We start from the raw sequence: 25,469 nt of genomic DNA, 5'->3' as shown, positions 1-25,469 counted from the left end.
CTGACAAAATGCAGATGTTAAAAATCAGACACTGTTGTGAAACTCTACCAAGCCCTCAGAGAGGGAGTACAATTTCAAGGTACAGATAATAATTAAATGAAATATGATTAGAGAGCACAGAGTAACATTCACTCACGCAAAATATCTAAGAAGTTCAACCTAAAATCAAAGATAGTCAAGAACTGTAACTACGAGTGCAACTGAAAGACACGTTCATTTCTCTGTTCTGGTATAACAACAACCCTGATTATCATAATATATGCAAAACTAGTTGTTCCAGAGAAGATCAATAAAAAAAAACCCCAAAAACATCATAATGAAAACTTAAGGCACAACTGCCCTTCAGCTTACTGCATTTTCAATGTATTACTGAAATAAGTAAGCAGAAAATGGTCCCGAAATTCAGAGAAGCCTTTGAGTGTTTAGTTTAAAATGTTATAAAGTAGTACTTTTCGTACTACTTCTTAAAATAATTTTGCCTAATTCTGTCTTATTACATGAAAAATTAAAACCTGACTCGACAGCAGTTTCTTCTGCTGCTGCACTGACAATGCCACTCTATCACATTTCTTTTTTCCCCAACATTCATGCTTAGGCATAGCACCCCTTATAAACTGATGTTTCTTAGTGAATGAAATTTCCAATCCTTTAAAAGCAAGCACTATATCACAAAAGGCCAAGTATGCCAGTAAAGCACTGTTACAACGATTCCCAAGTATCAGTTTGTCTATGGTATTCTGTAACACAGACAGGTATAGGGTATAATGATCTCCAAGGATGTGGCTAAAGCCTTAGTATCCAAGGACTGATATATCAAAAGCTGGTCCAATGCAAATTTCCTGATTTATGCACCCATTATGGTCATTGTTTTCCATATAATGAGAAGAAACACAGGACTAAAAAACTCTTTTTTTCCCTTTCCCAGTGTTCTTGTGCTCCAAGTTGGCGTAACAGCTCAAGTACAGGTCTTGTTTCTTCCTTGTGACTATCAGTAGTTTAAACTGCTGTTTGTACACATTCTAATTAACCAGTTCTACTTAACTCTTGACAGCTGACATCCCTGTACAAGAGGTTCAGGAAGCCAACAACTCAGGAAGAATTGCCAATCCATCAAGTTAGTAAAGAATGAGTATGAATTTGTATTCAATACAGAATCATAAAAACTCATTTTTCCAAATAAGCATGAACTTTCATTCTTCTTCAGATAAAAGCTATCAAAGGTGCATCATTACTCTTCACAAAATACACAGGAAAAAAAAAAACATCCCACACCACTAGTGGGATGAGGCTCCTGGAGAAAGATCTGTTTCATGTGGAAAAGCGTTACCAAGGCCCAACACAAATAAATAAAAATATTCAGAAAGTTTTAAAAGCCCCCTAGGCCTAGACTTATTTTTAAAAAGTAAATTATTGTCTAGTGATTAAAATATGTAAATATAAAATGCTTTTACCTCTATCATCCAAGCTGGTACATCAATATGTGAACAGGCTCCAAAAAAACCCAAAACCAAATCCCAGTTCTTACACTCAGAAGGCAAAAGCCATTGCTATAATTAAGTGCATTGCAAAATAAGGCAGTGATTGCTAACAATACACTGGTTTAATTTGTTCTTTAGATGTGAACCAAGTATACATTTGTGTCAAGTATACATTTGGCATTTCAAAAGCTTTTTTACATGCTAAAGCCGTAGCGTATTGTAAAAAATTCTGAATTGCCACTGATTACAGTGGTGTCCAGCTACCTCAACAGCTATACAAGGCTTGCTGCAGAAATTAAAAAAGGGTAAGCATGCATTTAAAAAGTTATCTGTAACTTACTGTAAGAACTGTAACATTTAGTGAATTTATGCTAGAAAAGTTTTATAATTACTGAGCTTGATTTCTACATATGATCTTGTCCATTTTCACATCATACCATATAATGCAATCAATGAATACACAGCTAGTATATACAACTTTTTAAAATACAGCTCATTAGCTTTCTTGGACAAAAAATAAACTGATTTGGACATGGAATATCAACAGCTTCCACTTAACATGAAAAGAGAGTCAGGAGCAAACCCATAAAAAGATTTTAATGTAGACTGGTCACTGAATCAGACTTCAACAAAAGCCTTTCCCAACTGCACGTTTTAGGTGCAATTACTCAAATCTACTTCTGGACAGAAATTTATTAAGATGAGTAAAACATTCTTTTTTTTTTCCCCCCCTAGCAATAGAAATTGTATTTAACAAAGTACAAGACTTGTACATTACTAGGCCGTTCAAAAAAATTCTGCATACTTTTACTGTAAGAGCTCCACATCATAACAGGACCACATGCAGACTGAGCATCTTAACATCCCTGTCATAAGCTATACCATATTTACACACTGCAGAAATTGAAGCCAGAGCCATTCAGGGGAAATACACAGCCATGATCTGTTTCTCAATTTAAATTATATTTGCAATTATAAATTAGATATTTCACTACACGCTAGTGGCATTTTACATATTAAAAAGATCAATTAATGCACTACGTTCTTAGCCAAGCTTAAAATAAATGACTCCCCACATTCAAACTATAATTTGCTTCAGACAACACGGGCTTTAATTTGCAAACTCTTCAGTACGGATGTAGGCAGAACCCACCCCATGATTTGTGTAGAGCTCCATTCTGGGTAAACACAGCACAATATGGAAATACAAGGTATGAACCTCATTGTACTATCCTGCCCAAAGATTTCTGTAAGTCAGACTCATTATTGTCAAAGCAGTATTTAAATAATGCCAGCAAAAAAAAAAAAAAAGCTTTCATCTTTCCAATTTAAGTAGTCCTTTTAATGCCAAGTTAACATTATAATGGTTTATCTATGTTGGAGAATTAAATTAAGTTTGTTCTTTCAAGTCCAAACATTTCTGAAAAAAAATTTTCACCATGTATTCAAACATGTGATTTTATGTTTTCATATCTGTTACTTCTACATTAATTATTCAAAACAAGCCTCTCTCATGTCACTTACTGAAGAGCAGATGTAAAAAATAAGAGCTATGTGTGACCATACAGAATTATTGTAACAAAGCAATACAGTAATTTCTTAAACATCTTAAGCACATAAAATACCAGATCACCTACTTCCTTTTTTCACAATTCTAGTAAGATAAAGAAACTTGAATTTGGTATGAGTCTAATTTCATAAAGGTCTTCTTCTGCCCCTCATCTTCCCAATATTTAACCTATGGTGATATAGTTTTCAGTTCAATTAATACAATAAAAAAGTGGGGGGGGGGGGGGGGGGGGGGGAAGAAGTAATGGAAGAATGTCAAACCAGGCTTGCTCTTGTATCTATACCGTGATACCACAAGAATGTTGCAATTGATCTTGTGTAAAATTACAAAAGAACAGAAATTATTAACCAAAATTAAAAAAAAAAAAAAAGAAAAGAAAAAAAGAAAGAAAAGGAAAAGGATGTTTTTTTAAATTACTGGGTTTGGATTATAAGTCAGACCCGACTTGCTCATAACACTGTTAACAACCATTAGCAAAGTGCCAAAGACAGCAATGAGTTTAAAACAACTGGAGCCAGCTAACCAAAATTGTTGCAGGAGAGACAAAGGGGATCAAGGTCAGCATTCTTCTAACGCAACAGCTAATCCACTCATATGAACATGGTATTGGCACTGGTGGGCATAATAAATTTGCAAGAAATATAAAATATACACGATCCCACCTGATTTCCCCCGCCCTTTCGAGAGAACCATTTTGCTCTCACTGGTCTCAAGCCATTACATATCTGAGCGAGGAAGGGGAGGGAGGAGTTCACAGAAGTTCAGGGTCAGACAATGTTCGCGCATCCTGTCACCTTCTAACTCAAAGCTCAGAGCAGAAGAGCTCTTATGCCACGCACTGAAACCTACATATTTTGGGTGCGCGTGTGGGGGGAGACCTGCAATAGCAGCGATGTGTCATACGTGCGGAGGCTGCGAGGAGAAGAGCTGTCAGGAGAACGCTGCCTCGCTTGAAGAGGAGGAGGCGGTGGGGAAAGGACGGTGACGAACGCAGGATCACCAAAAAACCCGGCAGTGCTCAGGGGCTGCCATCCCCGGCTCACCTCTCCGGCCCGGCCCGGCTCCCCTCGCTCGCACAGGGCTCAGCCAGCCGGAGCTGCCCCTACCCCCACGGAGCCGCTCCCAGCCGCCAGCGGGCAGCGGAAATCCCCCGCAGCCGGCCCGACCCTGCCCGGGGGCGCCGAGCGGCGCTCCCCGCGCAGCCCCCGGCCCTCTCACGGGGCGCTCTCCCGCGACCACCATCACTTCCCCCCCGCCCCGGGGCCGCGCTGTCACCTCAGCCCCCGAGACGTCCCACGCACCGCAGGCCGAGAGCCAACACCCCGCCGCCAGCCGGACCCGCACCCCTGGGCCGGGAGACAATGAGCAGCCACAACTCACCAGCAGCGCCGGAGCTTCGCGGGCCCGGGGGCGGTTCCTTTGCCCCTTCTCCTCCGCCTGCCAGCGGTATCCGGCCGCCGGGAGCCGAACCCCGTCCCCTCGCCGCACGAGAGCCTTCGCCTCCGCTGGACCGCCGGCCGCGCTCCCTCCCCGAGGAAAGTCACTTTATTCCCCGCTCCAACATGGCTGCTCCCCCCGCCGCCGCCGCCGCAGCAGCAGCTTTCTCCTCGCCGCGGCTCCCCGCCGCCGCCAGCGGAGAGCGGCCGCAGGCCGAGCTCGAGAGCCGCCCGGCCGGCCGGTGGCGGTGCCGAGAGCGTCACCCGAGCCGGGCCGCGGGGGTGTGCGAGGAAGGGGCGAGCCGAGGCGAGCCGGGCTGGGCTGCGCGTCCCCGCTGCGGGCTGACGCCTCCGCCCGCTCGCTCTGAGCCAGCCCCACCGGCTCCCGGCGCAGGAGGGGCCGCGGGGACGCCCGTGCGCCGGCGACACCTGGCGGCCGCGGCGGCCCGGCAGAGGCGGCGGCTGCGCGGGGAGCGGGGGGGTTAGGGCGGAGCGCGGGGAATGCCCCGGGCGGCGGCGCGGGCCGCGGGGCTGCCGCAGCGCTTCTCTGGGCCGCCCTCGCCGCTGCGGGGGAGCCCGGCCGCGCCGCGCTGCGCCGAGCCGAGCGGGGCGCTGCTGCCGCCCGCCGCTCTCAGCGGCCCTGCGCCGCCGCCTCCCGCGGGAGGAAGTGGGTCTCGCCGGCTGGAGCTCCCGGGAAGCCGCCCCGGGGCCCTGCGTGCCGTCCGAGGGGTCTCCCCTGTAGGGCAGGGTAGAACAGGGGCGTTTGCTCGCTTCATTTTTACCGCTTCCTTGGCAGCGTTCCCTCTTGTTTTGCAGGGCGATTTAGCTCATCTCTGAGGCATCCCCCTGCTCCCCCTCCTGCGGCTGGCCCGTTAGTAACCCAAGTGAAGGGAAGCCTGGTGTCTCTTTAGATAAATTTCTAACTCATGTTTTCATTATTTATACTTGCAGTATTTTCTTTCCTTTGTCTCCTGTATTCACGGTCCCCATACCATTCCCCTTGTCCTTCTTGTGATTGCTCTAGCAGCTTCAACCGTGCTGCCTTCTTGCACTTAGAATCTTTTTCCCCTCAAAGTGATCTAGTCTAGTCTGTGTTTCTTCTCTTCTCAGCCCTTTCCAGTCCTAAATTTCTTAGGCTTTGTGTGTTACGAACCAGACCTAGAAGGTGAAAGCTAGTCCCGAGAGCCTGCTGTTCTGTACTATCTGTTTCTCAGTTCCATCACACAAAGAACAAGATCTATCAGGAAGGCCAAATAAGATCTGATTTTAGTGACCTGGTTTTGAACTTAAAGTACCAGGGCATAGGTACTCTTGAACCAGAATTTGGAAAATGGTTTGGTTTTTTTTTCCTTTTTGGACATCTGCTGATCCTTGCTGCCTACCTGCTGTCTTGCTTTTGTCAGTTTGCAGGGCCTTTTCCCATCTTCATGCAGACCAGAGTTGTGGGTCTTACCTTCCCCACGCTCCTGTGGATGCTGAGTGAGGCCAGAACTGCTCCGTTCTGCAGGCAGGTCTGTACTGTGCTGTGTCTAGGTGGAGACTAGAGTACACTTTAATTTGCAGCAGCAGGCTCCTGATCTTGAGGAACTCCGTGTGCAGCTTATTCGAGTCAGGCCTTCTCCACAGCAGGGCCAAGTGGGAGCTGCCTTCACAGGAGCAGTGCCAGCTGAAAATTCCAGCTCTGTTGACCCTTCCAACAGCACAAGCAAACCAGAATACAGACAAGTATGTTTCCCAGTAAACACAAGTCAATTGCTCTTGCCTAAAAAAGGAGTGCAAGCATGAAACTACTTCTTAAATGCAGAGAAATTCACTTTGCTCATGCTGATGTAAATTTCTAGTGAAATCGGTTTACATAAAAAGAAGTAAATATGACCCAGAAACAAACTTGCTGTTTATACAGACTAAACATGATTACCAAGATATTTTTGCATGTTTTCAAGATGTAGGATAGCTGCCTTACATTTGCAAAACTTGTGGGATTTTTAATAACACAGAGAAGGCAGACACTCAAGCTTTGAACTTTCTGGTAATGCAAAGATACCCTTACAGATCTCCTTTAAAGCTCAGGACCTACCAGTTCCTGCTAGACCTACCAGTTCTCCTCATCTTTGAATGCTAACTAGATGATGTATGTTTTGTTTTACCTTATTTAATTTGAAGGCTATTTTGGATACGTTGTAACATTAGAAATGATAGTGTGCAAGTTCATTATGTGCATGATTTTAAAACAAGTTTCTGAGACAGCACAGCAACGAGTCCATTTATTGCAGCACATATAAGTAAATGCTGTTCCACCTGTGAAGTATACAGAGAGAAGGTGGGTTGGAAGTTTATGAAGCTGTGTTTTTATATATTAAAAATATCAGTAAAAGATGCTTGCTTTACTTGATACATACTCATGTCTGCTGTTGATACTTGTGTTATTACAGGAAAAGTAATTATGGCAAATAAAGGAACAAACTAAAAAAATGAGCAGTTAGGATGCATCACCCAAAAAATAAGGGGTCGACACTGATTGCAGTGTAATTAGAGTATTTTAGGGTTTTCCACTTCTAATGGGGAGAATAATTAATTGTTAAGAGGGAAGAGTTTGTTACAGTAGAACACTTGATATTCATTTGGCCTCTGTATCTACCACTACCTCATGACCTCAGATGAAGATTTGGGCAAAATACAGTGCAGAAAGAAGACAGAGTGACAGACTTAAGTTTGAAATGTAGGCACTAGTTTGATTGATTTATCCCATGGGTCTAGTTTTATAACTATAGCTATTGATTTGTTTTATTATTTAGTGGATTATGTAGCAATCAATCATATTTCCATCTAGCTAACCATGATTATTAATATTTTAAACTAGTTTTAAGATGGATTGGCTGGTGAGTGCAATAGGTCTTCTCTCTAATCCAGCAAGAATGGAATACATCCAGGTTACATGGAATGAATTATTGCCACTGGACAATCTGATGAAATCTACATCAGCCATTAGAACATAAATCCAGAAGTAGGAATACAGTGCTGTCAGGGGACTGAGATTTCCTGCTTTGAAATTGAACATTTTGGCTTTACCTCTACATTTCTTCAACAAAAGTATGTAGTTATTCTGTGACAGTAGGAGTATGGGATTTAAATCAGTGGAGTTCACATAACAGTAGATGGAAACCCTACAGAAACATGTGCATTTTTAACACAATGTATGTGCAAGGCAGTTACTTCCCTGCCAAGAGGCAAATCAGGATTCTGTGTCACTGCATCAGGAGTCGGCGACCTTGCAATCAGCCAGCAGTGTGGGAAAGCATTGTGCTAAACTACAAGGGATGTGTTCATTTGCAGGGGAAAGACTGAAAGCCTTGGCAGGTTATTAAAAGAGGAAATGATTTCCAAATACAATTCTGTTTTGAAATGCAATTGTTTTTTTCTATTGGATGCCAAAAATTTCTGAAGAATGCAATATCCTCTAACTAATTGTATCTGTGCTCTGAGAAAAGAAACAGGGCTATTGTTCTCCTCACAGCACGAGCTATTTATATATTAGTCTGTGTAGCACTCATTTCTGTAATGGTTTTCTTCCACCTATGCAAAACTCCAATCCATATAAAATAATCAAATTAAGATAGTTTCTTTGTTTCTTACACCAAGCTGATATTCATATAAAGTGTTTTCCAGGTTACTTGGATTTAGTACAAGGCCTCTAGGCTAAATACAGTATAATTCTATTACCTCACTGGATGACCAAACCCCTTCCTTTCTGATGAATGGAAGCAGGAAGTAGTAATATGAAGGAGGTACCCCTTAAAAGAAACAAAATGTGTTATACTTCTGCTAACAAGCTGTAGCTGTTTCTACCATGATTTCTGTAACTGGTAGCTGGTCATTATTTTAGTTGCACTTGGCTTTAGCTGTGTATATTTCACATAGGCACATTGTGGAAAGTTACTATTTGTTCTTGTAAACTTGCTTTTGGCAAGCACGAAAGAGTTCTCAAAGTGAAAATAGTGGGGTGTTCATTATCTACACTTGAGATTTTCGTTTGCATGGCTATGCAGGTGTTTGGAGACTGATTATCTGCTGCATTACCTGTGCTTAGTTCCTATCTCTATGTTATCATTTTTAGGACGTAAGTATTTGTAATATATGACATGGCATATACATATGACATATCGTCACTGTTTTCTCCCTTTATATTGCTAAACCTTTTAGTTCCTGTATGTAACGTCACAATATCCTGTCAAAATGCTACTTAAATATTGTTTCTCATTTCCTTACACTGTGCACCTCTAAATTTTGAGGAATATTTATCAGTCATATAGATAATAATTTCAGCATCTTTGCATCAGAATTGATGCTTTTATTTATATCTGGCATTTGTGGTATTTGTACATAAAAAGTACCTACCAGTTATATGTATTTCTTGGTTCTGGAGTACTGTTTTAGTGGAAAACCTAGTTTCATTGCTTGTTTTTAATCTTGACTGTTTATTTTTTTTCTTCCAGATGGAGATTCCTCCAGCTAATGTAAATGAAATCTTTCCATTGACTTCAGCAAGAGTCAGCTTAGTCCTTGTAGAAGGAAGTTAATAGCACGGAAACAGACTTTTTGTACAGTTCTGCCTGGGTTTGCAAACAAACACTAGACACTCCTTTATTTCTCTACTACTGCTCTGAAAGACAGGACATCCTGCTCTTCAAAACAAAAGATACTAAGCCTACTTCTTCTAGGGAAATTACCGTACTCAGATAGAAAATGGTCAGGTACTTTCTGTAGATTATCTAAAAATGAGGTTTCTGGCTTGGATGATACATCGCTATAAAACTCTAGCCTAGTCAAAAAAAAGATGTTTTAAATTTTTAAAATTTTCCTATTTTGTGTACATTTTGTGTTGGAGACTAAATGTGGTGAAAATAACTTGAGCAAAACAATGAAGATCTCTAGGTAATGAAACTGGTCACTGGTATATGCACATCTCTGCTGCTTGTGTCTGTCAGGTGCCATTCAGGGATACACTTCTCCTTTTATGGAACAGAAATCTGAAATGGCAAGGGAAGAGGCTCCTATTCTTCTCTGTTTCTTTCATGCAGGTTCAGTATCAGAATAGCAAGCATATCTTTCTCTTCTTCATGGCACATAAATTACTTCATAGAAATTTGCAGTCATTATTCAGTGAATTGATTAGAAATGCCATCAGTGAGTCTCAGAATATTTGTATCATTGCCAATTTGAACTACTTAGTGGATTTGAAATTAAAAGAAAAATACTCAGACTCGTAAAGTTACAAGACTATAGGTGTCAAACATCTTGGTTTTTCCTTATTGTAATGGGTGCTCTCTCCAGAGTGTTTCAGGACTTAAATGACATTGCTTTCAGTCATGACAGCTGGTTACTTTCCTGTAATCCTGTTACATAAAGCTTAAGTTTGTTCTAGCAAAGATGGTATCTGTTCCAGTGAAGATGAAACCAGATAATTCTCAAATTTCTCTTTTTAATGCTGGACAGGAAGGTGTAGAGAGACATGGGAATAAAAGAAGTGGGAGCAGAACTAAAATTCAATGTAGAGAATATGATGAGTATGAGAAAAGGCCCATGAAAATGGAATCAGTGTGCATAGTGAATGCTGGAAATAAGGAAATCTGGGGATAGAATGAAATGAACTGAGAGAAACAAGCTACCTCAGTGAGAACTGAGTGCTGCACACATTGTTTTCTGTATGCCTCAGGTCAAGGGTATATGATATATTGTTCATGTGCTGAGAGTTTCTTATATATTCTAGAGATTCTACTGCTTGCTCAGATAAACTACATTTTGGAGTTTTTTGCACACTGGCAGCTGGTTGGCTGACTGCTTTGAAATTTATAATGGCAGCTTTTGAGATGTCAGTAGGAGATAGCCTTTGCAAAACAAGCACTACAGACAGAGAAGGAGGACAGGAGGAGAGCTGAGATGGATGAAAGAATACAAGAGAGAAGATGTGGAAAACAAGTGCAGGAAAGTAGGAAGTAAGTTAATGTAGGGCTTTATCTGTCAGTCTAGGCCAAAGGCTTTTACCATTTTGTAATCTTAACAACACTAACTATGCAGGGGAGATAGGTAGAATTAAGATGTTACTTTTTAACTGCCCCAGCTAGTTGCCCAACCTTTCTGCAGAAAGTTGTTACACCCTGAGGCAGAGGAGACAGAACCATACCTATTTCCCTGTATAGTGTGGCAATTAGCTTTAACCACCAGTGAGGACGTAGAGGCAGGTGAGTCAGATGCCTGCAGTTTCTTCTGACGCACCTCCTAGGGAGGGTACCCTCTGGCACATGGGAGGGACAAAGTGCTGAGGTCTGTAATAATTTTTTTAATTGGCACAGCTAGATCAGTCAGGCTTTTCTTAAATAATTTTGCTGTTCTATGAATCGTGCTTTAGACAGCCATGTTAGCCATATGTTGGTGCTAGATTTGGAAGACTCCATCCAATTGAGAGTGAAAAAAAGATGGTATAAAACCAGAAGAATATAGAAGGCAGCTCCTATCTGCTTATTGAAAGAAATGCTTCCTTTTAGGTATCAGTGAGAGATTTTACATGGCTATATGTGCATTTAAGTTTGACTAGGACAATTGATTAAACTGATATGTAACCTATAGAATTTTTCTGACCCTGAAAATACCAAATGGCATCTTCAAATGAGGTTAACAATTTCTACAGATGTAAAGATTAAAGAAAAGAAGAGGTCACTCGTAAATTCCAATTGATTTAAGTGCAGAATTTTTCACCAATTTCTTTTTGTGTAGCTGCTTTGCCCAATCGCTGATTGATCAACTAAACTATTCTCTAAGTCAAGCACAGCATTTTTCAAGTTCTGTTTCAGCACAGTATAAAATAATTAGAATTATAAACAAAAAAGAAGCAGGAATGCCACAGTCCCCCACATGTCTATTAGTTGTCATCTGTAGAGTCTAGATGTTACACAGAAGCATGTTAAAATTAAATGGTGAGCTTTATTTAACATACTAATTTGTTCTCTCCTTCTTTACCATTCTTAAATTCAAAGCTCTTTTCTTCACTTCACAACATGTTAAATTCCTGGTCATGCAGATACTTACACTCCACAGTAAATTGCTACACAATTAAACTTACCTTTTAAAAAGAAAAATTCATTTGGAGCTTTTGTAGATACTATATGCATGGCTTCAGAATTAGTTAAGTATTTTGCAGGACACACAGTAATTTATATGAGTTTATAGACCATACAGAATTTAGGATAAATGTTTACTAGAAATTTTAAAAAAATAATAAAAAGAGGGGGTAACTATGTGCTTGAAATTCTGTATTACTGTGCTTTAATCTCATTAGGTTCATTCAATATTTTTTTGAAAAATTAATTTACCTTTTTTATCATTCATCAAAACAGTTTATTTTGCCCACCAATAAGCTCTCCATAGAAACAGTTGTATCTTAGTAACATACCAAGAATAGAGTTCAGGGAATACACTGCATCTGTATACACTGCCCTTTGTAGTTGTTATAAGGAACAATTGTTCTGCAATTGTAGTAAGCACAGCACTGCAATACAACGTCTCGGTGCTTCCTAGGTTGAGATACAGGTAATTTCTGCCTCTTATTCCTTCATAGGAGCATATCAGCAAAGATTAACAGCTGTCCCTTGCAGCTGGGGATTTTTTGCTGTTTTGTTTTAATTGGATGCTAGTTGATGAACTATGTGAACACTTCTTGTTTTTGGCCTTTGTCAGCTAAATTCAAAACTGAATGCCCTGCTCTGTAGGGCACTACTTTTCTACACTCCAGAGACTCTAGTTTTACCAGCTCTCATTGTGTTGGCTCTCTCCTTTCTGCTCTTCCAAGTTTGCTCTAGGGCACCTGTTTGTCCTCTGGCACCTTTGTTCTCTCTGTCCCTCACAAAGCTGAAATGATCCAAGGGAACGGTTACGATGACATTTTAGCTTCTCTGCAGCAATGTGTTGATATTTACCCTGAGCTGATTATTAGCAAGTTGAGCATATGACTACATTGTAAAATCAACTTAGTTTAACCAGTGCTTCAGGGGAAAAGAAGCAGGAAGTAGAGTGATGCAGTGGCTGTGTGTCACTCCTTACATGGTTGGTGGGGGCTGTGCCATTAATTTGTCTGGGTAGAAAGGGCTGAAGCGTGCTTTTCAGCTGATTCTTGCGCTGTTTTACAGTTGTTCTTTGCTGCATATTGCCTGCCTTGACTGGTATTCTTCTCTGCTTCAAAATAAACCAGGCCATTTAACACTAGGGTAGAGTGGAGGGTACCCTAACCCCAGCCCTCCACAAGAAGATTTTAAGATGTCAAGCAACAGAATGTCCCATCCCAGGTTTTGATTAAGGAAAATAGTAGTTATCAGCTTTGGTCTCAGGCACAGACTAACTGAGGGAATGGAGGCAGAGGCAAGAGACCTCTTGTCTCAGCACACAGTTATTAAAAGAATATGTCTAGAGGCGAAAAAGAGGCCCAGGAACCCGGAGAAACCAGACAGATTTAACAAGAATTTCTCTTACCCTCTATGTGGGGAGAATGAGGCTGAGGGAAAGCATCTTGCTGAAACATGGTTTTAGAAATTTTGTATTTGAGTGGTTAATCTAAATTTGCAGCAGTAGCAGGCGAGCTATTTCCAAATAAGAAATGGGGACGCTGGGAGGGTTTTTTTTCTTATTGCAGGGAAATGTTAAGGTACTGTGAACTGCCAGTGATTTTTTTAGGAGGCTGAGGTGTAAAAAAAACAAGTAGCAGAGCTTGGGAAATCATGGGGGCTTTGACACTCCTCTCTACCAACCTATGTATGCCCACCTAACACTAGAGACATTCTTTTCTCACTTCTCTTTGGCCATGGCATCTCCATGCTCATGTCTTGGGCAGCTGTTGGTCCTCGTTCTACAGCCTGCATCATTTCTGCAGCCACAGGCCACTTCCTGTACCTTCCACGTGGGTGGAAACGGGGTGGGCTAGGGACCTTTTCCAACATGGGAATGGATGTGGAAAAAAGGATATCACAGAGCGCTGATAGAAGAGCAGGAAGGCCTGCAGTGATTTGGAAAGGTGGTCTGTATGGAGGAGATTCAGCCTTTTAAAGCAGCTGATCTCTCCTAGGCCCTAGCAGAACCTGCAAGATTGCTCCTTCATCAACTGTCAAAGAAGGCTGTGTCTACACTAGCAATTAGTTTCAAAGCAGCAGTGCGATTTGGAGGAAAATCTTGTCATTGTCTCCACTTACCATGGTGTTTCAGTTGGTGGTGTTTCAGTTCTCAAAGTGGTTTTGGTGCATACAAACCAAATTCCTTCAGGAGGAAATGAAAACAGAAGCTCTGCTTCCAATCTGCTCCACATGCACTCTAGTGGTAATGGGGACAAGAGGTTCCAAAATAGTGTGTGAGCTGCATCATCACCAAGTCCTCTAGCACATACCTAACAGAAACATAACAGAAAGCTTTGAAACACATGTGTAGCGGAGGTGGTTGGCTCCAGTGACCAGGCTAAATATAATCTAGAATAAACCCCCAAAACATATAATGGAAAAATGAGGTGCCTTAGTATCAACTATTTCATTCTATCAATCCAGTCCTTATGTGCTGAATTACTTTCTCCTGAAAATACTGCTTACTTTTTCCTGAGCTGGCTTCAGGAAATGCCAAATTTAACTTAGAAATGTGCCTAGAATGTTTCTTGTATCTAGTAAGGGGATGCCCACACAATTTAATTATATATGTTAGGTCTTTAATCACTAGACAGCTCTCTAATCACTATTAAAGGGCTAATGTTGCTCATCTTAAATTGAATGAAAGATATAAAGCAAAACCTGCCAGCAATTACGATAGTAAGTGTGCTGGTATTGTAGCCAAGGATACAGGGAGAACTGTAGAATTGTACCCCAGGGTGGGTAAAGGCACAGAGGCTGAAAACTTCCTTCAGTAAGAAGCCTACTCACCAAAACAAAGAAAGGCAGATATAGCTGGGTGAATAATGGTGACAATGTCATTCTCTCCTGAATGGAAGCTACTATGTGCCTGCTATGAGGGTAGAAGAAACCAGAATGATGAAAGATGTAAGAGACTTCATTTACCAATATAATTACAAAATTACATAAATTCTTAATAACTGTTGTATTGTCTTTTTTTCCCCTGCTTGTCTTATGATTTCCATTTATTTATGAGCTTCTTTATTTGCATAGCTCAGTGGCAGCACTGATGTAAGCGTCTGCAAGCACCCGGTGCTCTGTGCTGCTATTGTCACTTACAGTCAAGATTTAGTTACAGCTGCTCCCAGGAGCCATAATGTGCCCTCATGCCTCACATATCCTACTGTGAACTGAAAACATGTTCTAACAAAATGTTATGAAATGACATGCAAGATTACAAAGACATTTTTTTCATATGGAAAATTTTAGTGTTCTTTAAGAATCTGCAATTTGTACAGTTTAATTTTTTTTTTTCTTGCCATGTCAGATAAACCTAGACATTCTGCTCTCAGATGATAGCAGGTTAGGAGATATGAGAGAAACAGGGAGCTGCTGGCACATATTGCAGAAGCCTAAAGCACTTAGCAACAGAGAAAGTGTGGGCTGCAGCGACAGAAGCCGGAATGTGGAAGCAAGTGACATCGAGGCGGCTGTTTGGGAAAGAAGAGCTTTTACTTTGTTTATAATTTCAGTAATTCTAAAGAACTTGGCAGTGTGGGAGGTCACTGCAGTCTCTGACTCTGCACATATCCTTTTCTGTGTGACTGTTTTTCAAATGCCTATGATAATTATTACCAAGAGCGCTGGATGTTTTAATTTCCTTTTGTATTTCCTTTTCCCAAAAACTAGAGAAGGAAAATTATGATATTTGTTTTGCTTCAGTTTATCCTGTTAAGACACACTCATGTGGCAGGCACTGTGAATAGTTTTTTTAAATTATAGTGATAATGTCTTTTGGAGTGATACAGTCATTTACTATGATGCTTTTTGGTGCTTTGCACTAGAACATCCTCATAGTGTGCACTAATGATGGATGTGAAATAACTGCTAAAGAGAAGATGCCTGAGGTGCTGAGGAGGATAAATTGAGATAAAATAAGAATTTTCCTGACATCACAAGTGACTTTTACAAGGTCATTCAGAAATCAGTGTGTTTCTAAGTCCTGCAGGTCCTACTAAGGTAGAAATGATCTGGAGAGCTTTACTCACCACTTGCTGGGGACTGTTTTACCTAATGCATATGCACCTGCAAATGCAAAAATCTCCTTTCCTCTGAAAAGTTATTGTGCACATTAAATGCAGGGGCTGCACAGCTCAAGGGTTGAAAAAAAAGGCCTTAGGTGATACAGGATGCTTAAGGAACTTGGAAACCTTACTATAATTGTTACATTTTGTATTTAATGAAGGTTGAACTAGCCATTAGTTTGTATTTTCTTTTTCCTCTCTATAAATGTCTCTTGTGGTTTGCATTATTCAGTAATCTAATTGTGTCTACTTTTGAGGTATTACCTCTTGAAAATAACAGTCAAAGTAAATGACAGAGATGTACCAAATTATTATAATAGAGGTGCTACAGAAATTCATAGGACAGAAAAAACACAATGAATAAATGATATATAATAATGATGCCTGAGGAACTATTAGTATTGAAGTCTAACAAATTTATCTGAATACTACTCACTGAATATTACAGTGTTGAATAGCTTCAGGCTACTGTTGATATCCTTGAATTCCACAGGTGACCTGTCATTGGAAAACTGGCCTTTTAAAGGGAATTGGATTTAGTCTAATTACTGATCAACTGTTTACTTCCAAAATGCTATAGTAATTTCAGTTATTAAAGTGCAGTAATCACCTCACATTAGATGGCAAAATTTGAAAAAAAATAGAAAAGTAGAATAATTTTTTTTTTTAATTAACACAAAATGCAGTCACTGGGCCAAAGTTGGGTAGCAAATCTATTAGTGAGAAAGTTAATAAAGTACAGAGAGATCCCTCAGCTGTAAGAGAAGTGTAGTGTAGGTGCTATCAAATCATGGAGGCTCCAACACAGTGAACATGAAAAGTCATCCCATGATGCTTACAAACAGCAGCATCTTCAAGCCTTCCAAAACACACTGGGACCTCTTACAGCTCACTTATGGAGAGAAGATCATTTTGGTCTGAACCTCTTAAGGTCCCTTTGCTTAGGAACAACCCTGAAAATATGTTCCACCACTTGTAGCCTCAGGGCAAAGCACTTTTCCTTGAGGAAGTTTCCCACAGCTCCCTGTCTGCAAACTTCTCAGGGACTAAGCGCCAGACTGTCTCTCTACATTTTAATGTCTCGCTTCCATATTAATAGCTACAGAGTCCCAGGGAGGAAGTATCACCTGTTGAAGGAGTTTAAAGACCTGAAATTCCAGCACCATTGCTAAAATATATGCCTTGACCTACTCCCACCTAATGTTTTTCCTTTCTTCTTGCTTTCTTCTTCTATTGCTCTCAGCTGCTGCCTTTCTCTTATTATATGCAGGACCATTATCTCTTTATCTCAGATCTCTGTTGTACCCAGCGTACATAATTGCCACCATCAACCCTGAATTCTCTGACTCAGAAAATGTAAGTCAGAGGCTTGAGGGAGCTTCACTTTCTCAGCAGAGATCTGCCAAGGCCCCTAACTTTCCCAATCAGCACTCCCACTCTCTGCCTTTTATTTCAGTTACTGCTCCAAAGAACAGCTCAGATAATGGAAACTGTAGGAGCAGTAAGGTTAGCCACCACACTTGCCTCTGCTAGAAGTATTTTATTTTTAAACAGTGCAAAAGCTTTTCCAAAGACAAGAAAAAAAGAAATCCCCAAACCAACCAACCAGCCAGCCCCCTCTCAGCTTCCCCTTCCCCCCAAAACACCAAAAAATCCCTTGAGAATTAAGGATTTTTCCCTCCCCTTTTAATGTCTGAAGGCAGCCAGCATCACTATCGGGTATGGAGCTTGAGCTTGATACTTGCCAGTATTGCTGTTATCAAAGGTAAGTTCGTCCAACTTTAGATCTGAGAAATAGAGGCTAGGGACTAAAGTTACCACAACTAACTTTATCCTTTTCTTTGCAAAAACCCCGGACCACAACAAACATACATGAAAGTATCTCTTTTAGGAAGGATTCTGAAGAAGGTATTATTTTTAATTTTTCATATATTTTCATCTTCTGTCCAGACTGTCTCTCATTATCCTGAGCAACCTCTGGAGATGTACTTCCATGACCTACTTCCATGAGTGTTAAAGGCATGATGTTTTTTCTCTTAAGGGAAGACTGTTCTCCTGAGGACTCTACTCTTAAACATCACAGGCACTTAGGATGCTGCAGACCATTTTCCTTTCCTCTCATGTCCCTTCACTCCTTTGTTCTGTCTTTGCCTTCTTGTCCAGTGCTTTCTGTGAATATCTATATCCTGTCTGGGCTGCCTGCTCTTCTGCCCTGAAAAGAGAATACCAGTCACATGCTCTTTTCCGTTCTGTACAAATACATCAGAAACTGTACTATCATCTACTATACTTCCTTCTCCCTATATGCCAAATGCCACATCTTACAGCCTTTGAGCTTTCCAAGGCAAATCACAGTTTCTGCATTCCATTAACAATAGTGTCTCCCCTCTTGTCGTCTCCATGCCTGTACATTCCCAGATCCTTCACTCTGTGCCCCTGTGGTAATGTGAATACTGGCCATTAAATGTGCACCCACACTATGCAGAGTAGCACCCGATCAGAAATACACAGCATGATCCCAGATACACTGAGTCTGGAGACAGACTGTTCTGGTACATCCTTCTGCTGTAATTACATTGTTTTGGTATTTCCACACTGATCAGTGCTGTGCCAAGTGGCTAAGCCTGATTAGAGCTGGCTCAGATGCTGCATCTGGTGTCAGATCAGAACAGGCAACAGAGTCATCTGACCTCTCACTGCAATGGAAATTTGGCATTATGGCACTGATCAATTAATTTCCTTTTCTTCTTATGCTTTCCTGAAAACACACCAATTTTCACTGTCCCTGAATGATCAGGCTCCGACAAACTATAGATCATATAGATGCTGAAAAGGGCTAGGTGGGTATTGCTGGGACAGCTGAACAAACAGGAGGAGCACTATTACAGTAGGATAAACATTACTCTCAGACATCAATCTTAGTATGTGATTTAAGGAAATTATTATGGGTTCTCTGGAGGGACCATGCTACATGGTAAGGGCAGGCTCTCTATCCTGTCAGCCCCTGAAAATGATTGTAATTAAACAGTGTGAACAGAGCCATCACACTGAGTCCTACAGTCAGTGACAGATCTGCTGCCTACCAGACACAATGGTCCCTGGCTGAGGGACAGCATTTACATCTAGATGACTTATGGAGGGTAGCCTAGAAAACATGGAGGCTCCTAGGAAATTACATGATCCATTAAGTTTATAATTTTAAGGAAATAAACCAAAGATATAGAGAAAAGGATATTGTTATTCCAGAGCTGGAGAATACTTTTTGTAACAGAGCTTAATGAAGTGGTCCTTTTTTCTTAACTAAATCGTAATACAAACTACAAACCAAGGGCATAATCCCTATTTGTAAACTTTAACCAACAAGTGCAGAATATTACTGCACGTGGAGATACTACAGAAGTGTGCTCTTGATTACAACCAAATTGCTAATGTAGATGCACCTCCAAATTATCATGGTATTTTTTTATTCATATTTTAAACCTAGCTATTATGTTTCTGATGACAAAATTATAACTGTTATTTTTTGTGATAACCCAGATGGATGTATAATTCAGAGAAGTTGTCTGCCTTCTCTAATGAACCATTCTGTCAGCCTTATAATGAAATTATACAGGTACAGCATAACAAAATTTTCTTCTTTAAGGGTAATTTATGAAGCAAGTCTATTGCTAACAATACAGAAGAAGGAATACAATCTACCCATTTACTTTGATTCTACAAAGGTAAATACCATGGTTTTGTCTCTAAATGTAACAAATATGCCAGAGTGTATGATATTGATACACTGCGTAAAAAATTGGCTATTTTAATGTATCCATATCTGACAGATGAAGAGCCATATGTCCAGATGAAAGCATTTTAGTAAAATTTTCAAAACTTGCTACCAAGGTCTAGTCTACATTTGTGAGGCCAAGATCTAACCACTTTTTGTTATTGCATCAATTAAACATGGTAAACTGCTAATAGCAATTTCTGTTTTTCCTAAGGTGATCTCACATAGAGAAAAGACAATTGTTCACTTTTGTTAATTTGAAATTCTGAGGGAGAAAAGGGTAAAGATTACAATTTTATTTTTCTTTTCACATGAATATAAGATGTAAAGCAAATACTTGTTCTTAAACTTAAATTTCCTAAAATTCTAAAGTATTAAGATAAAAGTTCACAATTACATAATTACATATATCATTATTAGAAATCATAAATATAAAAAGATCAGAATGGTTTATATTATTAAAAATTTAGAAAATATAATTACATAGATTTTTTTTAAGTATCAAAAATTATGACAAATCCAAATAACTATGTGAAAACAAAGATTTTTTTTTTTCCTACTTCCTTGAATAAGCAATGCTTAATAACAAAAAATTCACTACTCTTTCACATTGTGTCATTTTCTACTGCTGACCTCCAGGCTGCTAAATCTCCTAGTCCAAGGTCAGGCTATTGTCCAAAACAATTTCTGTCAACTGCTTGAAAAAACCTCAATCAGCAGATACTTTGACCTTGGAGTGAAATATTCTTGCAAGCAAGTGTGAAACTAGTAAGAATGGAAAATAGAAGCAATGGTGTCAAAAAGTTTCAAAGTTCATACCATAATGCAGTAAGAAAAGGCCTGAACAGAAATGCATTTATCTAAAAATACTGGAGGGCATCACCAGGTTATTTTAGGTGTCCTTTTGTTGCCAGTAGTTAATTCCTAGAAGGGTCTATTTTGATCCTGTGAGTACTCCCAGCCCAAATGCACAACAGAGAAAGAGTCATGATGAGGATGCATTTGGCTACTCAGGAGTTATATATACAAACAATAGTGTAATTTCCCCAGGATCATTTCTATCTTCAGCATTTGCAGCAGCTCAGAATTATAAACAGCAAATGTGCATCAGGAGAATATGAATAAAAATGCACTGTCACACTTGGCTTCAGGAGAATTTGGGAAGATCTTCAGAACTAATTTATTTCTTGGAACAGGCTATACTTTCTCTCACTTAATGTTTGTCTCGAGTATATTTATGAAAAGAAGAAAATGTATTTTAAACAAAACATGCCACCACTTCTTTTACAAAATCAAATCTAACTACTAGATGCCTACCTAGCAATCAGCTTAAGCTGAATGTAGCTAAAATAGAAATAATTTCCACACTCCATCTCTGCTGCCTCACATTTCATGTCAAAAAACTACCTTGGCCATCTCTACTCAATAAATTGGATGTTGTCTTTAACTAAGGACTCTCTCTAGCTGTTTTATACATACATCTAAGTGTTCCACGTTTTTAGAGTGTTTCTAAGATGCAGCTTCCATGCACATCACTAAAAACCTTGTGCATACTTTCACTTTTTTATGTTTGGAAGGAATTTACAGAGATTATTTACAAGACATCTTTACTGTTGCACTAAACTAGACTTAGGTGTAGCTTCTTCATCAGAAGAACCTCTACAGCTTCTTGATATTTAAGACAAGATTTTTAAGTGAGGCACGAACTTTCCTGCATAGTCTGTCTAGTGAACTGAAAATAGTACATTCTCAGATGAAATATTTACAGGTTCCTAGAAGCCTTTGCAAAATAATCTCATCATCAGTTGATATCTACTTGAGTAGAACTTACTTGTAAATTGGAATGAAGTGTATCTTAAAAAATTAAGAGAATAACATGAACTGTAGAAAAAATCTCTTCTTGAAGCAATATTTCTATTTTTGGAAAGTTGCTCGCGGACTTCTATATTTCCAATTGCTACCTTTGGCACTTAAGTCCATAATGAAGACCTCAGAATCTGTCATGTTTCAATTTGAACCTCTTACAAACTCAAGCAGCTATATAAAACCCTTGCTGTATCTCTCTCCCCAAAGACTGCTTAACCCACTCAATGCATAACGATACAACTTGAGTGGGTGAGTAAAATCTCACAGATTGTTCACACAAATATTACACACTCCTACACTTTCTCTGCAGTGAGGGGAAAAATCAGCTGAACAAGATCACTTTTCCCAGATCTCTTCCATTTTCTGCAAGTCAATTGAGATTAATTTATATGCCCAAGAAAATTTTCCTCTTGATAAAAGGAAACTGAGAAAACCTTTTTATGAGCATTCACATTCAGATTAAAAAAAAAAAACACTTTCATGTACTGTATGAAAGCTCTCACGTCGTAGTTAGAGTTTGGCACTGAAGCCTTTCATGTAATACAATGAAAACACAGAGACAACCGTCACCCCAAGCTTGAACACAGCTCTGTAAGAACCTGGCACTGGCATAGTTCTCAGTCATTGCAGCTCTTTCTTGTGTTGATCACTCTTTTCCCTTTCTCTTACAACACTGAGGAACTAGATCAGAAAGGAAGCCAAGAACAGTTTTCAAGTAAAAACTTAGCATTTTCCTTCTCTTTCCTTCACTTGCATTAAAACTGACCCAGATCTGCTTTCATTATATATTAAAAGATCATCGATTACTTGTCAAAAGACACACATGCCTCAGCTGTTGTTAATCTATGTCCCAGAGTTCACAGATCATGCCATTGTCTGACAAATTTTGTACACTGCTCACTGACAGGAAGAGTACAGAAATATTTTACAAATATGTATCGCCGTCTCAGTAAAGGACTTGAACTGCTGCTTTGTCTGAAAAACTGTATGGTGTCCTAAGTAAGTCATTCCCACCATCTTTCTCCATTTCCCCTCCTTTGCAATCAGGCATGAAGCTTCCTAGTTCAGAACATGTTTCTTCACAATACAGCAAAAAATAAAAATGCTCTCAAAACAGGACAGTGTATCTCTCTTCTCCTTGATAACTTTCCTATGGGAAGGTAGTAAGTAGCCCTTAGATAAGGGTAGGAATGCACAAATTTTAATTGAATGTAAAGGCAGATTTAAGTAAGGCATCTGAGTCTAAAGATACTTTCAATAAGCCACAAGCAGCTTTACTAAAAGCAGCCCAGAAGCAAGGAGGTGGGAAGGAAATGCTGACTATAATCTCTCATAGCTGTCCATAAAGGATTCCCATATGTGTCTCATTAGCTGTAGATATAGACAAGTGCTACAGGAGGTATAGCAAGAAGCTTGCAGGTCTGCTGCACCTCTCTGCTGCACCAAATAACAGTTAGTTATTTGGAAGGCACATTAATTCCAGCATATGTTTTGCCTCTTGTAAGTTCAGCACAAGTTCTTATTTTTCCCCCTGCCATCGGGCAACTTCATATTTATAAGGTGCCAGTGCTCCTGGCATTCAGCGGCTTAGTTCACTTCTTCCAGCTGTCTGATGGCTTTTTATGGAGCTTTATCAGGTAACTTAGAGCCATTACTTTGTATTATATATGATTCCCCTATAGCATGTGAATAGCAAATGCTGTACTGTCATAAAAGATGTGATTCCTTGACCTTGTTTTGCTTGACTCATTCACAAAGTGAATTTCACCATAAGAATCACTACACACCTGCTATTGCTTCTTTCTCTAGATTTTCTTCTTTTTTTTTTAATCCAACAATTCACTCCTAGGGGAATTCACTCACCTATTCACTCAGAGGGGAATACCTTACCCAAAGTGGATTCCCACTGGCTCTTAGGACCAGGCAGGCATACTGCAAGTAGAGTAAATGCAGATCCAGTTCTGAATATGTAGTACATAAGTGTGTTAAGCATTATTTTAAATTCTCATGTCTTCATTAACCTATCAGCCTGAGATACTAAGTGATGGCACAGAATCATTTCAGCTCAGACTATTTTTCCTGAAAGCATCAAGGAAGATATGACATAAATGTAGCTCTTTGAAATCTCTGGGTATTGTTAAGTTACCTTGAAGAAGTCTGGTAATACAGCATCCACGACTGCCTCTTGTCTCTGAATATTAAACAGCAAAGTCTATAGGCACTATAATTCAGATGTATATTTGCTACAAGCATCCTAGAAAGGGATCTGAACATGCATCTCAGGATTATCCATAGGAAACAAAGTTTGATTGATGTTCTAGATCGGGCTCAGCAGACGTTACCTCAGCCCCTGTGCCCAGATATCACTGCACACTCTTCCTGCCAACTCTGCTATGATCATGCAGTGTTTCCCCCCTTTGTTTGCTCTTAGTAACCACTGCTGTTCACACAAGTGGAACAGACACACAAGAAGTAAGCAGGCAGCTTGATGAGTTAACAGCAAGGTTTTTCTCCTTTACAGCTCATGCATACTTGACTCAGGCATACTCTCTTGGCCCCATGGCCATGAGAGCACACAGTTCCATATGGGTTTTTACTAAGTTAACTCTTTGTGGGTGCTTCTGTTTCTGAGGCAGCTTCCTTCTATCTGACCTGGTGGTGTTAAAGCACAGATTGCTACACCCTCTCTGTTTGGGTCAGGGGATTTACCTAACCCAAACATTTTTTTGGGATCCTGTCCATGCCAATGCTCCATAATCTATCCTACATTCTCCCTAATGTTACTGTAGTTCAAATTAGTATCTAAATGTTCATCTACCAATGATGAATAAATCATTCGCCTTCCAATCAACAGATCACATATTTTTAGGGTGTAGGAACCCTAATGTAATGCAATTCAAAAAATTGCTATAAACTTTCCAAGTCATACAGGTATGCTCTATCTTTTGAGGAAGTTATCCTACCATGGTTAAAACTTCAGTAGCCATCACTCTTACTGTTATGCGTACACCAAGCTTTTCTCTGTAAAGATCAGGTTATATGAGCTGAATGCTTCTGAAGAATCTACACTCCTTCTGAAGTTAAAAAAGTTCTACTCATTTATCTATAACCCTTTTTGACTTTTGGACCCAATTAAATATTCAACACAATAAATATTAGATGGAGACTATCTGAAGTTTAAACTCCAGTCTTCCACAGAACAGGATAATAGGAATCAATATTTTAAGCCTCCAAAATTGAAATAACATACACACCATAGTGTCTGTGGTGGTCTAGTTCCTTGCTATGGTCCACCCTGGGTGCTGGGAGGGTCAAAACTGCCCTCCATACACTAAATCTCCACCTAGCAGGGAATGCATACTTTGATCCTGTTGAACTCTGACCTAGGAATTTTAGACTAAACACTCTTCATGAGCTGACTGACCAACTACGCCCTGGTTAACCACCCAGTGGTTAAAGCTTTATCTTGACATAGTTCTGCAATCTTGCCCTCTGGGGAATGGCTATCCTCCCTTTCCCTTGTTATTTTCCTTGACTCAGTTTGCTTCTATGGCTGAAAAGCTAATCCAGATTGCAAATGTTATATTCATTCCACCATCTGCTACCCAAATATTAGAGATACGTAAAGTTTTACTCAGCAGTCTCGTTTCCAGTCTCTCAAGTTCCCCTTGAAGCTTCTAGGCACTGCTGGTTTAAGAACAGCACTCTCTGCATTCCGTGAATGTGAATATCAGCCCTTTGGGATGCAGCACCATCTAGTGAGACAAACTAGCTCAGAACCTCATAGGAACTTGAAACAGATGCCACCAGCAATGCTCACAGTGGCACAGGCCACTTTTCCCAAGAGGCCAGTGTTTTATTAGTCATCTGGTATCCATCACAGAGAGTTCTTTGGTTAGCATGGCAAAGCACAGGCAAATCTTTAAATGTTGCAGTAGCTGCTCTCCAAGTCAATTTCTCATGTTTCATTTGTTCTGTAAAATTTGTCTCTGAACACAGTGATTTCTAAATCCTTGCATCAAAATCTTTTCGGCATGTCTTCATTGCAGACTTCATTTTCTACCTCCTCCACAGCTCTCTGAGGAACCCACTCCCTCTTGTGCTTTGTCTAAATTTGCTCCCACCTAAA

This window comes from Oenanthe melanoleuca, chromosome 1A (genome assembly GCF_029582105.1).
Source record: "Oenanthe melanoleuca isolate GR-GAL-2019-014 chromosome 1A, OMel1.0, whole genome shotgun sequence".
NCBI lineage: Eukaryota > Metazoa > Chordata > Aves > Passeriformes > Muscicapidae > Oenanthe > Oenanthe melanoleuca.
The sequence above is the reverse complement of the archived record's forward strand: the minus strand, read 5'-3'. Positions refer to the sequence as shown.